Genomic DNA, 13390 nt, shown 5'->3' with positions numbered 1-13390 from the left:
TTATACGGTGATTAAGCGATTTGTTATAACCTCTCACAATTGATTCCATGTGAATCATGCATGCCAAAATATAGTGTTCACTTTGTGACCACTTTTCTCCTTAAGTACATAAGCTTTGAAAATTCAATCATAAAAGATTAATTTTCACACAACTCAAATTCTCAATTAATTTTGATACCAAACATATCAAAATTAAACACTAATTTAGACACCAAACATGTCTAAATTGCACTTTATTTTAGGTCAAAACATATCTTTTTTCAGTAATACCATTTTCTAGTCTTAAGTTTTTAAATGTTAATTATTTTATCTATTTAATAATTATGATAAATTGTCAAATAAAATTCCCATTTAACTTATTTATTAATTAGACTTTCCAAAGTCTCTTAATTAAAAAATAAATCCTGAATTTAATTTTTTTTCTAAAATTTACCCTTGCTTAATGGAACTCATAGTCTTACTTAGAATTATTGATTAACTAAAAGTTATTACTTGAGTCTACAAGACAACATTATCTTAGGTAGTGTGGGGACCATGAGTCTATATAATCAAGCTCCCAATAAGTAGTTCCGTAATAAACTGAGTAAATTCTCTATTTTATTAATTCCTCCTGATTGTACTATAGATTCAGAGTTGTACTCTTAATTACATAGAACACTCTATTCACCAAGAATAGATACGTTATTAATTATACATTATCTAAATAATCAATGATTCTCTATAGATGATTTACATTGAGTACGGACTAAAATTACCATTTGAACTTTAAATTTATTTTATCCTTAAAATACTTAGCTTCTTATAAATAATATTTAAGTAAACTAATATAATTACTGAAATAAGAGCTCTTCTATTTATGTCTGTTAGCTAAGCTCTAAGGAAATCATTATTTCACTTCTAAGTAATTATAGAAGCTTTAGATTTGATTTCTATAATTAGAACTCCCACTCAATTGCACTACAGTGTTCCCAAGATGTAAGTATTAGGTCGATCCTACTGGTTAACTGTAAAGAACAAGTCAAAGAACACATGTAATATATTTAAGACAAAATCTAACCATCTAAGGATTAAGATCTTTGATATAAGATCAACTAAGTCATATTTACTTAGAAAAGATATTACAGTAAGTTTACGATATCTTTTCTACTATGAATATCGGTCTAGTCCAATGTATAGCAATTACATCTGATGCTAGTTTACTTTACTAATGCCTTGAGAAAGACATTCTACTTATCTAAGTGTAAGCAAAACCCATCGCTTATTATCACATCAGTATAAATCCAGTGCATTGATAAATCATGAGACTAAATATTTGAAGCATAATGATCATAAATATTTTTCACTATGTAGAAAACATAATAATCATGCTTATCCATATGTTTAGAATTTAATAGAATTTATATATTAAAACTATAATCATGAATATATCGTGTGAACTAGGTAATATAAAATTTATCTTCTATATCATTCATTGATAAGCTAATAGGATTATATTGAGATATGTTATATTTAGGGCATAAAATTCCAACATATAATTACTCTCAAAAAAGGTTAAAGAATCACTACACCCCCAAGGGTGTCAAATTAGTTTGGGGGTATATACTACTACCCCTACCGCGAAGCTAACTTATCTACCAAAGGGTAATGGATTATTCTAAAGGGTCTACCCTTACCCCCAACACTCCTATGGTCCAAGTATCACATTCTACCTACATAAGACAATGTGTCATCCTAGTATATAGACTACATAATATTCAAGAGCAAGTGAAATGGGTCTTAGGGGTACACCCCGAGGTAGTGACTACTACCGCTCGAATAGAGTTGAACGACCGTGTCACATCCCAGGAAGTACCCTCACCATAACCAGCTCATTCAACATTCAAATTGCGCAATAAGCTCAATGGTGGTTACAAATTCACAGAAAATAGTGGGATATTATCACGAGAATTGGACTACAACCACCTCTAAAAGCCAAGAAGATGGTTGAGATACTTTCGTAACAGTCACATCTCTAGAAGAGAGAAACATTGACTCTTCCCCTATACAAGGGGTCAAACATGACCTAGGAAGGAAAGGAAAAATTCATAACTTAGAGAGTAGAAACTCTACCCAATTTAATTCTTGCACCCAAGAGCATGTTCTTGACTTTACGACTCCGATTAATAAAACACAAGTGGAGTAGGCTAATAACAACACTTGCGGTCGAACCTCTTTAAATTTTGGTGTTCTTTATTTTTATTTTTTATGATTTTGCTTTAATTTCTCATTAATTACGACTTCGCGTCAGTTGGCTAAAAATCCTGTGAACAATGGGTTAGAGAGAGAGGGGTTGTCACATGTAAGATCTGCCTTTTCAGATTTTTTTATGCATATATATAATAAATAAGGGTCACGTCTAGCAATATTGGTAGACTCGCTCTGAATACCGCGTCCAGCTTTGTTCGACATAGAAACGACACCAATTTTTTTTTTAAAAAAATAATAAATAATAATAATTATTATTTATCACATCCCCTCCCATTTTTCATGTCCAACATTGTTGGGAAAATGAAATTTTTTTCATGTCTATCATTGCCGGACATGAAATCTCTCCAAAACTTGTTCATTCTAATAATATTTTTATTGGACATAAAAAAGAGACATTAAGGAGGTTTTTTATAGTATGATTTTCTTTTATATTGTCACATTTAATATAAGAAAGATATATTACTATATGTTTGTTTTACTATTACTTTTATATTTATATGTATGTTTCATGCTTTGAGTTGTAATTTTAATTTTATTTTTTTATTCTCTATTTATGTAGCATTTTGTATTCTAGAGTTATAACTCTTATTTACTCATTTCTAGTTCTTTGTATTTGCTATATATAGAGTTGAAATTTCCTTTGTATTTATTTATCTTTTATTTATGTCTTCTGTTAATTTCATATATTTTTCTAATATTTCAGGAAACGGAAACGTGGTAGAAAATCTTACAATCATAACTTTTTATTAGTTCTAACCATCTTCTTTCGTCTCATGCTCAACTCTTTTTTGGTGAAGAACACTTTTATCTATTGTATTTTATTTCATTATTATTTTTTTCTTTTATCTTTTTATTTTAAAGAACTGTATCTTATATCTTAAAGCTAAAGAATGTGAAAATTACCTAAAATGTACATAGTAAAATGAAAGGTTGTAGATATAGTCAGAAATAAGAAGAAACGGAATAAGATTTTTGAAAACCAATAAAATATAATAAACTTTAAAGAAAAGGATTATAGACAAAGAATAAAATTAGAGTTTTTATGTGGTTGGGATATTAAAAAAACTTAGTCTACGAGATATTATTATTATGTTTAGTCTGGAAAAGTCTTAGGATTTACATAAGTATTTGAACCCTACAATTTTCCGGACCACTTAAGAAATGAGATTCCAACCCTTTGCATGAATAAGTTTTTTTATATTTATAGTGCTAAGGTTCTTTCCCACTGATGGGGTAAATACAAATAATATAATGACATTTGATCCACTACAAAAAATAACTATTTTTAGTGGCAACTTTTTAGTCAAAACATAAATTTTTTGTGACTAAATGTGACTTTTAGTTTATTCAAAAAAAAAATGTGACTTTTAGTCACAATAAAATATTACTTGTGACTAAAACATAGCATTTAGTTACAAGTTGTCACTAATTTAGTTTTAGTCACAACAAGTATTATGACTTAAAAAATATTTAGTCACAACAAATTGTAATTTTTATGTGACTAATACTTTTAGCCACAGATCTTTTAGTCACAACATAAGAATTATGTTTTGTAATTAGTCACAATTTTTTTTTTTACTTTTAGTCACAAATTTTGTTGTGACTAAAAGTAAGATTTTTTGTAGTGAGCCGATTCGGTGAGACCCAGCCCGTGAGGCTTTGATCTTCTGGTGACGTGGAGGCCTCATCACATTGATAGTTGTTAAATTGTGTCCTACTTTTGTGAATAATAAAGACACATAAATACTTGATTGACAATTACTTTATTTCCTTATTCGAAAGATATGAAGCCTGTACGTGATCCTGAAAATAAAATCCTTATATTTTGAGATTTTGCAATAAATTGTTATAGTACGAAGCTGGATATCAAGACGCTCATTAGTTACTTATCTGGAAGATCTATTCAATGCTATCCGAAGATACGCTATGACGAAGGTGTATCTTATCTGAACAAGTCATTTGTCCAACATCTAGAAGGTTTGACTTCGTTATTGGATCTAGTCCGTTATTTTGGTTGGGCCTGGAGCAATTGAGTTGAAACCATTTCAGAATTACACGTGGCCTCTATTCGAAACACGAATAACAATATGCATAAAAACAAAATGAGAAAGGCTAAGACACCTAAACGTGTCAAACACTATAGGAAGTGGAATATCGTTACTAATGTAATTCAATATCGAGTCTTACATATTTTAATTATATAAAGAATATAAAAAATCTCTTACAAATTATAAAACGTGACATTGTAGTATGAAGCATTTTAAAATACTAAATAGCAATGCTCAAACAAAATATGAACAAAATGACAGATTGCTACAAATAATTATAAAAGTTGCATGCTTCTACAAACGTACAAAATTTCGTATATGAAGGAATCAAAAGTATAATGATGATATGGCCACGAAATGAGTAGAAGTCCCCCACAAGAAAAGTAGTAGATCGAGTATGATCTATCTAAGTTAACACTTTTATAGGTGTTACCTTTTAATATTTTTTAGTTGAAAAGAAGTGTTGCCAAGTATAATTTTTCTAGTAGTGGGGTATTTTAAGTAGTGATCATTTGAAACGTGCATGCATGATATGGGCAGTGGATTGTAGTTGTATGAAAGAGTCAGCCACTTAAACCAAACCACTCCTTAAATAATATCAAGGGCATCAAACGGAATGCTAGGTATTCCAATTCAATTGTAATAATATGCTCAAATCAAGACCAAACCATTTGCGGAGATGAAAATGTGTGCCCGTATTGATAGAACCTGTTGGCTGAGCAGTTTTGCAGCTGTCTATGTAAGTGTCAAACATAATATTGTAATAATATAAATATATAAAATTAATGGATTCCATTCTTTAGAAAAAAAATACATATATATATATAGGGGTGCACATAAATAGATCCAATCCAATGATAACTGACTTATTCAATTACAATCAACCGCGAAACATTAGATATTCAATTGTGATCAGATCAAATTGGATGTTATTTTTTAATATCCAATTGGATCGGATCAGATGTTGGATGGGTTGTCCAAAAATTCAATACATCCAACATCTAATCAAACTAATTAGCATTTTCATAGTTTGGATGAGTAATTAAAATTTTATATTATTATACGTAAAATATATATATAAAAATTAACATTAAAATTTTACTCTTTTTTTCTTGGGTTGGATGGATCCAATCTAATTTAATACATACTCGACTTAGAATATTAGATGGATTTGATCCGATCCAAAAAATACTAGTTCTAAAATATTGAATAAACTTGAATTAAACCAAAAAAAAATATATATGAAATACAATCAACGGATAGAACCGATCCAATCCAACATCAAATGGATGTTGGATCGATATATTGGATGACTGAAATTAATTGGATCGGATCGGATGGTAAAATCTAACATCCAATATATAATTGGATCGGATCTGGATAGACTTACAAATATTGAATGTAGTCTAATGAAAACTGAATGTATCTTTAATGGGTATTATCATGAATAAATTATTATTATAAAATTTAGGTTTTTATACTAAATTTTGCAATCTAATTAAAAAATATCTCTTATTTTTACATTAAATAATCTATTACATGACTAGGTTATTTCATTCATTGAAAGAGATAAAATAAGTTGAGTTGGACTTAGATATATATTTTTCTAATAAAAAATTAACTAGTTAAATTAATCATAAAACTCAAATGTTGTTAGAATTATAGATAAAATGAGGTTTCATCTCAAAGCCAATTAGTAATGGGAGGAGTAGCTCATTAGTCTTATATATGACAATTTATTTCCACATATGAGCAATGTGGGACTAACTCTAATACACTCTCCTCACGTTTGGGCTTGAAAAGTGTGGGTATAACAAACGACCTTCAAGGAACGTGATATTTGAAAGAATCCCACAAGGTCAAATATCGGAAAATTTATGGGTGTACACGTCGAGAAATTTGTGGATTTTGAAATAGGTTAAAGACCCAACACTAGAAACTGGTACATATTGGCCGAAAGATCCAAAATAGAAGTTAAAAGGGAGACAATATAAGTATCTTTTCGGAGCGGCAACACCGGATCACAAAAGACTTTTTGGACCGGTGGCATTTGGACTCACAACGGATCACAAGTGGCTCTGATACCATGTTAGAATTTGGGATAAGATGAATGAAGTTCTATCTTAAAACCAATTGATAATGGAAAGAGTAACCCATTTATCTTATATATGACAATTTATTTTTACATGAACAATGTGAGATTAACTCTAATAAATTTCTTTTTCATTATTGATCATTAATGAAAATCTAATCTAGATATAAGGCCATAAGGTTTTAAAAAAGTTCAAAAAATACTCTTTTTTTTCTAATTTTTTTTATTGTAGTTTGTTGTAATATTTGATGTACTAGATATTTATTTTAATTTATGTTTATCGAAAACTCATTAATAATAATAATAAATATATATATATATACTTAATAATATGCATATACCTAATAAATAGTTATAACCTCCCTAATTAATTTATATGTCGCTAATAAATATCTCTAACATTCTTTGAAACAACTTATTATATTTTTTAATACTCATTGGGTTTATGGATGATGAATTCTAATTGTTGCTTCCTCTATAGGTTTTGATGGATGACAACAATGTGACGCACGATAGCAGGCATTGATTTTTCAGTCTATAATCTCAATGTGTTTGATGAAGAATGTTGAATATATATCATGTGGTGGTGGATGGGTATCTTTTTCTCTCTTCTATGTTTCCTTTATTGGTGGAATATTAATTGACAAATCATTAAATAATTAAGAATGCTATATTGATAACACATTTTTAATGGTTTTTTTTTAATTAGAAAAGTAAAAAATATTTCCCAAAAATATATTTTATAAAATTGTTTCTACTTTTTAATTGAAAATTATTTTTTTTTTAAAAAAATAACTTTTAAAATTTTCTTAAACATTTTTTTTTTCTTCTTTTTAATCAATATTTTAGATCCCAATCCTAATCTGGACCTTGGAGCCCAAATCCGAACTCGGATCTTGCTCTGACTTAAGACTCTAATTCTGACCTCGTCTCCAACCTTAGCCCTCGACCGAACCCAAACCCAAATAGGGACCTGAATTAAATAAATAAAAAAATGAAAATTAATGAAATTTACTAAACATTTTATATTTTGTTTTAAAACTTAAAACATAAAAGTGGTAATAGAACACATTTTTATTTTTCAAAAACAAAAAATTTACATTTATTTTTGTGGTTAAAAAATTAAAATTAGTTCATTGTGCTCATCAGCGCCTAACCCTGAGATGTGGATCATCTAAGGCACATTAGTGTGGCATACTTCTCTTGTTCGCACTGAGATTTGAAACCAAACTTCTTCTCAAGAGGATAGATGGGGTGATTCAGGTGAGATCCAATATAGATCCAACTTTCTATTCACTAGTGGGATCCGGGTGATCTAGCAGGGACCACCACGGCTCCTCTCTTCTCGAAAATCCATTAATCCCTTATCACTATATGGACATTAATCTCTTGAACACAGATTTAGGTTCAGCCTCTATGGAAAAATAAAATTAAGCACATAACAACGTACTAAGAACTATGATATAAAAAAAATAAGTGTTACCAAACGTAACCTAAATTTTTCTTTTAAAATCTCGATAGTTGATTTTCTCCTTTGTTAATAGTATATATTTAAAAGTTGAACTATTTGATTTAATTAGGAATTTTACTTATTTGGCACCCTCTCTTTTATCTAAATATATGTTTAGTACTTTGTATTTTCAATAATGCTTATTAGTACTTATATTTTAATGTTGGATTATATTTTACTAAGACATAGATTTACTAACAAGTATGTTTATTAACATCCTAAATATGAATTTCCAAAACAATAGAATTTAAACACATATAAAGTTTGAGTAACCTTACATTGATTGCAGCGGAATATAATGACTCTTCCCACTCACATCTCTAACCCTTGTTCCTTTCTGTCGCAGAGTATTACCAAGATCTGAGCCTGATCTCCTACAGGTGTTTGGAATCTTTACAGTCTTACATACTATGATTGAGTACTAGATTTGTTATGGGTGGGCATGCACTCAATCACTAATGCTCAAAAATTTATGAACACTCTAAGAATTTTCAAAAATTAGAAGAAAGAAGAGGAAGAAGTCTCAAGAACTCTCTAGTTGTTCGATAAGTTGTAAACTAGGTTATGAGTCATTAGTTTTTTTTATTATGAGACCATCCTATTCTTTTTATACTAATTCTCTTAGGGTTAAGATTGAATTATATGGAATAAAAAATGATAAAATAATAGCAAAAATAGGGACTTGGTGGCCGACCATGTATGTGGGCCCTATTAATTATATTTTTGTAATTTTTTCAACCATTTATCTATTATTTCACAAATGCCATATTTTCTAATTTTAATCCTATAAATGCCAAAACTATTTATTTAATAATTATAATTAATTATCAAATAAAATTATCATTTATATTATTTAATAATTAGACTCCACAAAGTCTCTTAATTAACAAATGAACCCTAAAATCTCTTTTCTTCTCAATTAAGCCATAACTTAGTGAAAATTCATAAATTAGACATAGTCTAATCTTAGAATTATAATTGATTATTAAAATCAATTAACTGAATCTTACAAGGAGTATTTTCTCAACTAGTATATGGGGACCATGGGCCTATATAACCGAGCTTCTAATAAGTTGATTTAAAATTTACCAAGTACATTCTTTAACTTATTAATTCCTCCTTGCATCACTATAGATTTAGAATTGCACTCTCAAATATATAGAGCGCTCTATATGTTCCACGATATAGATACACTATGAATTATCTATTATTATAATCCTAATAATCAATGTCCTCTATAGATGATCTACATTGAGTAGGGACAAATTTACAGTTACATCCTTCAATGTATTTTATCCTTGAAACACTTAGCTACCTATAAAGAATGTTTCAGTAAACTAATATAATTACTAAAATGAGTACTCAACCATATATCTCTATTAAGCCAAGCTCAAAGGAAACCATCGTTTCACTTGTATGTCCAAATAGAAGCTATAGATTCTGTATCTATGAGTAGCGCTCCCACTCAATTAAATTACCATGTCCTTAATCTATATGTCACGAGAAGATCCATTGGTCGACTTTAACGAATAGATTGAAGAACATAAATAATACAATTGAACTATAAGCTAACCATCTCAAGATTGAGATCATTTGACCTAAGATCAACTAGGTGATATTGAATTCAATAGATACTACGGTAAGTTTATTATATCTTATCGAAGTTCAATATCGGTCCCTTCCGATGCATACTCATACATCCAACCCAATCTTACTTTAACCAATGCCCTGGAAAGGACATAGCACTTATTCAAGGTGCAAGTAAACTACATTGTAGATTATCCTATCAGTTAAACCTTGTTGACTGATAAATCATAGGAAGACATTTAATCTCACAATCTTGATTACTTTACAAATATTTTAGAATATGCTTAACTGCAGTCTAATGTTCCTCACATGGGTTTGTCTGATACCTGCTCACAATTCCTACTGCATAGAAAATGTTTGGCCTAGTACATAACATTGCATACATTAGACTTCCAACTGCTGAAGCATAAGGAACCTTTCTCATGTCCTCTATCTCTTAGGGATCAGTGGGACATTATTCCTTAGATAGACGGATACCATGTCTAGAAGGCATCACTGCACCTTTAGTGTTAGTCATTGAGAATTGTTCCAGCACGTTTTCAGTTGCTTGCGAGAAAGCAAGTGATCTGTTCTTCCAATTTCTGATGATTTGAATACCCAGAACATAACCAACTTCACCCAAATCTTTCATTTCAAATTGAGTGTTAAGCCATTCCTTAATGTCAGTCATTTTCTTGATATTGTTACCAATAATCAAAATATCATCATCATAAAGGACCAGGAATACTACCACTTGATTATCCTTGAGTTGGTAAACACAAGGTTCATCTTCATTTTGGTGAAAATCGTAGGTTTTGATTATTTTATCAAACTTTTTGTTCCAAGAGCGAGAAGCTTGCTTAAGTCCATAAATGGACCTATTAAGTTTGCAAACTTTCTCTTCCTGCCTTGGAAGCTTATAACCTTCTGGTTGCTCCATATAGATGGTTTCTTCAAGAATTTCGTTAAAGAAAGCTGTCTTGACATCTATTTGCCAAATTTCATAATTAAAAGCAGCAGCTATAGAGAGAAGTATTCTGATGGATTTGAGCATGGCGACTGGACTAAAAGTATCTTCATAGTCCACACCTTCTATTTGGGTATAACCATTTGCAATGAGTCTAGCTTTAAAATTTTTCGACTTTTCCACCAGCACCTCTTTTATTCTTGTAGACCCATTTACATCCAATTAGATGATAATCATTAGGTGCATCTACATATTCCCAGACTTTGTTCTTTTTAATGGAATCCATTTCTGAATCCATGCCAGCTGACCATTATTTCCATTCCGAACTTGCCATTGCCTATTTATAGGTTAATGGATTGTCATCAATACTATCACCAACAACCATATTGATTTCACCATCCAGGCCATAATGAGCTAGTTTTCTAGAAACCATCCCACTAAGATGAGGAGTCGTGATCTTCTGAACAAGAACATTAGTGGTAGACTTCTCGGACGTATCAATTCTTGCATTGGTTCAACTGAGGGAGTGGGATTATCCTCAGTTTGAGTAGAAGAGGATGGAACATTAGTTGGAGTTATATCTGAAAGCATTTTCTCTAACACTACTTTACTTTGAAGCTTGAAATTCTTAATATAGTCATCTTCAAGGAAAGTGTCGTTTGTAGAAACGAACATGTAATGACCGCATTTTAGGATATGAATTAGTAAAGACAATTAGCGTTAATTATTGATAATTCTATAAATATTTATTAACGTATTTAATTGTGGATTCTATTTTTAGAAATGGGCATTAGAGTTATAATTTCTCAATTCTAGAGATTTTATTAAACTCTAGATGTATTATTTGTATTATATATGAAATATGCAATTTATATAATTTTTGCTCGGGGACGACAAAAAACGCGAAGATGGCCATTTTAATCACATGGGTAAGATTAAAACCTTTTTCTTAGTCAGATAAATAGAATACTAGTTTTGAGCGGGGTTATGGTTTTTGACCATTTTACCCCTAGACTTTAAATTGCTTAAGTTTTAGGCTAAAAGGGTATTTTGGTAATTTTAAATGGAGATTTAGGTGGCTACATGGGAGAGTGGCAGCTTCCCACTTTGTTTATTTCATCATGGGAATTAATTAATTAGGTTTGATTTATCTTAGTAAAATCAAAGAAAAAACAAAAAAATTAAGAAAAGTCAAGAACTTCCCTTTCTCTTTCTTCCTTGCTCGACCACCGCAAGACCAGCCTAGACCTGGGATTTTTCTCTGGTGTTAATTAAGGAGTGCTAGATGAATTCAAGGAGTAATTAGTGAAGGTAAGCCATAGAAACTCTTAACTTATGAACTCCTTAAGTTTTGGTTGGTTTTGGTATGAAATTTTGAAGTTTAGTGGCTGTTAGGATTTGATTGTAGTGTGGTTCGATTTCTAATTTTTATTTGAGTTAGTTTTGATGTTTTGTTGCTGGTTTGAGGTTTGGTGACATGGATGCACAAGCTTGAGTTTGAAAACTCAAGCTTGGTTCATCCATGGGACTTTTTGATTTTGTGGGAATTTCTTGGTTATGTTGCTTGGAATATGTTGGTTGATGTTATTATAGGTGTTCTGGATAGTTTGGTGAGATTTGGACATGTTTTGGATAGGTTTTGAATTGTTTGGGGCAACCTGGTGCAAACCGATTAACTGGTTTGCTAGGTCCCGTAAAACTGGTTAACCGGTTCTAGGACTGGTTTCTCGAACAATTATTTTCGTCGATTCGTGTGCATTTTAGAGCCTTGGTTGGGTGATTCCCTATTTCTTAGGGTATTATAGTTCAGTTCTCTATGGAAGAACCTTTAGTTGGAGGTTCGGGTTTCCCAGATTAGGGTTTTAGGCATGTTATTTACCCAATTATGTTATGTGATTAAGAATAGCATAGAACATATTGTATATATGTGAGTGTATGTATGTGTGATATATATGCATGCTTGATGTGATTCGTACACTACCAACACTAGTACGGTAGCGGTACAGAGTGCATTGGTATAGTGTATGATGTCTAAAGGATACATTACGGTGTTACCAACACTAGTACGGGTAGGTACAGAGTGCATGTGGTACAACACTTAGCGGTACTCGGGGTATGGTTCATACCATACCAACACTAGTACAGTGGCGGTACTGATTGTATGTGGTACAGTGGTACATGGTCGTATCTTATTTAAGAACATTCTTGCTCATTTGTTAAGCCTTGTAAAAAGGTTTATGGGTGCCTAGATACAAGTTAGTATTATATTATTTGTTATACGCTTTTCTTACTGAGTTTGTCGACTCACAGTTCTACTTTCGTGTGTAGGTAAAGGAAAGGCGAAGGTTGAACAGGAGTGAGCCTCGAGCTTAGATGATGTTGTACATGTCATGGCGGCGCGACCTAGAGTGTTCGGTTTGAGGACATCTCGGTTTTTTTTTTGTAGTCGTTGTGCAACCTGACTAAATGTATTTTGAATATTTTGTAAAAGTTTAATTACGGGAACCCGACTTTTGTAATTATATATATAAAAGTTTAATAATTAAATCTAAAAGTTTAATTAGACACAATTTTCAAGGAAATTTCTTTGATTAGCAAAGATCGCACTGTAACTGAAAAAATTAATGTAGCGTGCCTAAGTATCAGGGCGGTACAATTTTGGTATCAGAACTGTCAGGTTTGTCTACCAAAGATCGCCAAGACATGTACAATCATCATCACAGAAAAGTTTGGCTCACGGTTCAGTAAGTCTTTACTTGTTTAGTATTGTATGTGATTAATAATACATGTTAGGAAGCATAGTAGCATATAATTACTTATTTTAATGCGTTGCACAAAATTAGGTGCGCAACAAAAAAAAAATTATCTAATTAACATTGTACCATAGTCTCAACTCAAGGATCTCAAGATGTATATACATTAAATATAAAATATTAATTGTATGAAAGAAAAAAAAATAC

The 13390-nt window shown here is 30.8% G+C and overlaps 1 long non-coding RNA gene across 1 annotated transcript; it reads left to right on the top strand.

The window, feature by feature from the left end:
• The first annotated feature begins 11507 nt into the window (after positions 1–11507).
• LOC133036492 (uncharacterized) lies at positions 11508–13178 on the top strand. The gene is made up of 2 exons (XR_009687120.1): positions 11508–11741; positions 12759–13178. It is a non-coding gene; the product is annotated as an uncharacterized LOC133036492 (long non-coding RNA).
• Positions 13179–13390: the final 212 nt, after the last annotated feature.

The sequence above is a fragment of the Cannabis sativa genome, chromosome 4 (genome assembly GCF_029168945.1).
Source record: "Cannabis sativa cultivar Pink pepper isolate KNU-18-1 chromosome 4, ASM2916894v1, whole genome shotgun sequence".
NCBI lineage: Eukaryota > Viridiplantae > Streptophyta > Magnoliopsida > Rosales > Cannabaceae > Cannabis > Cannabis sativa.
The sequence above is the reverse complement of the archived record's forward strand: the minus strand, read 5'-3'. Positions and strand labels throughout refer to the sequence as shown.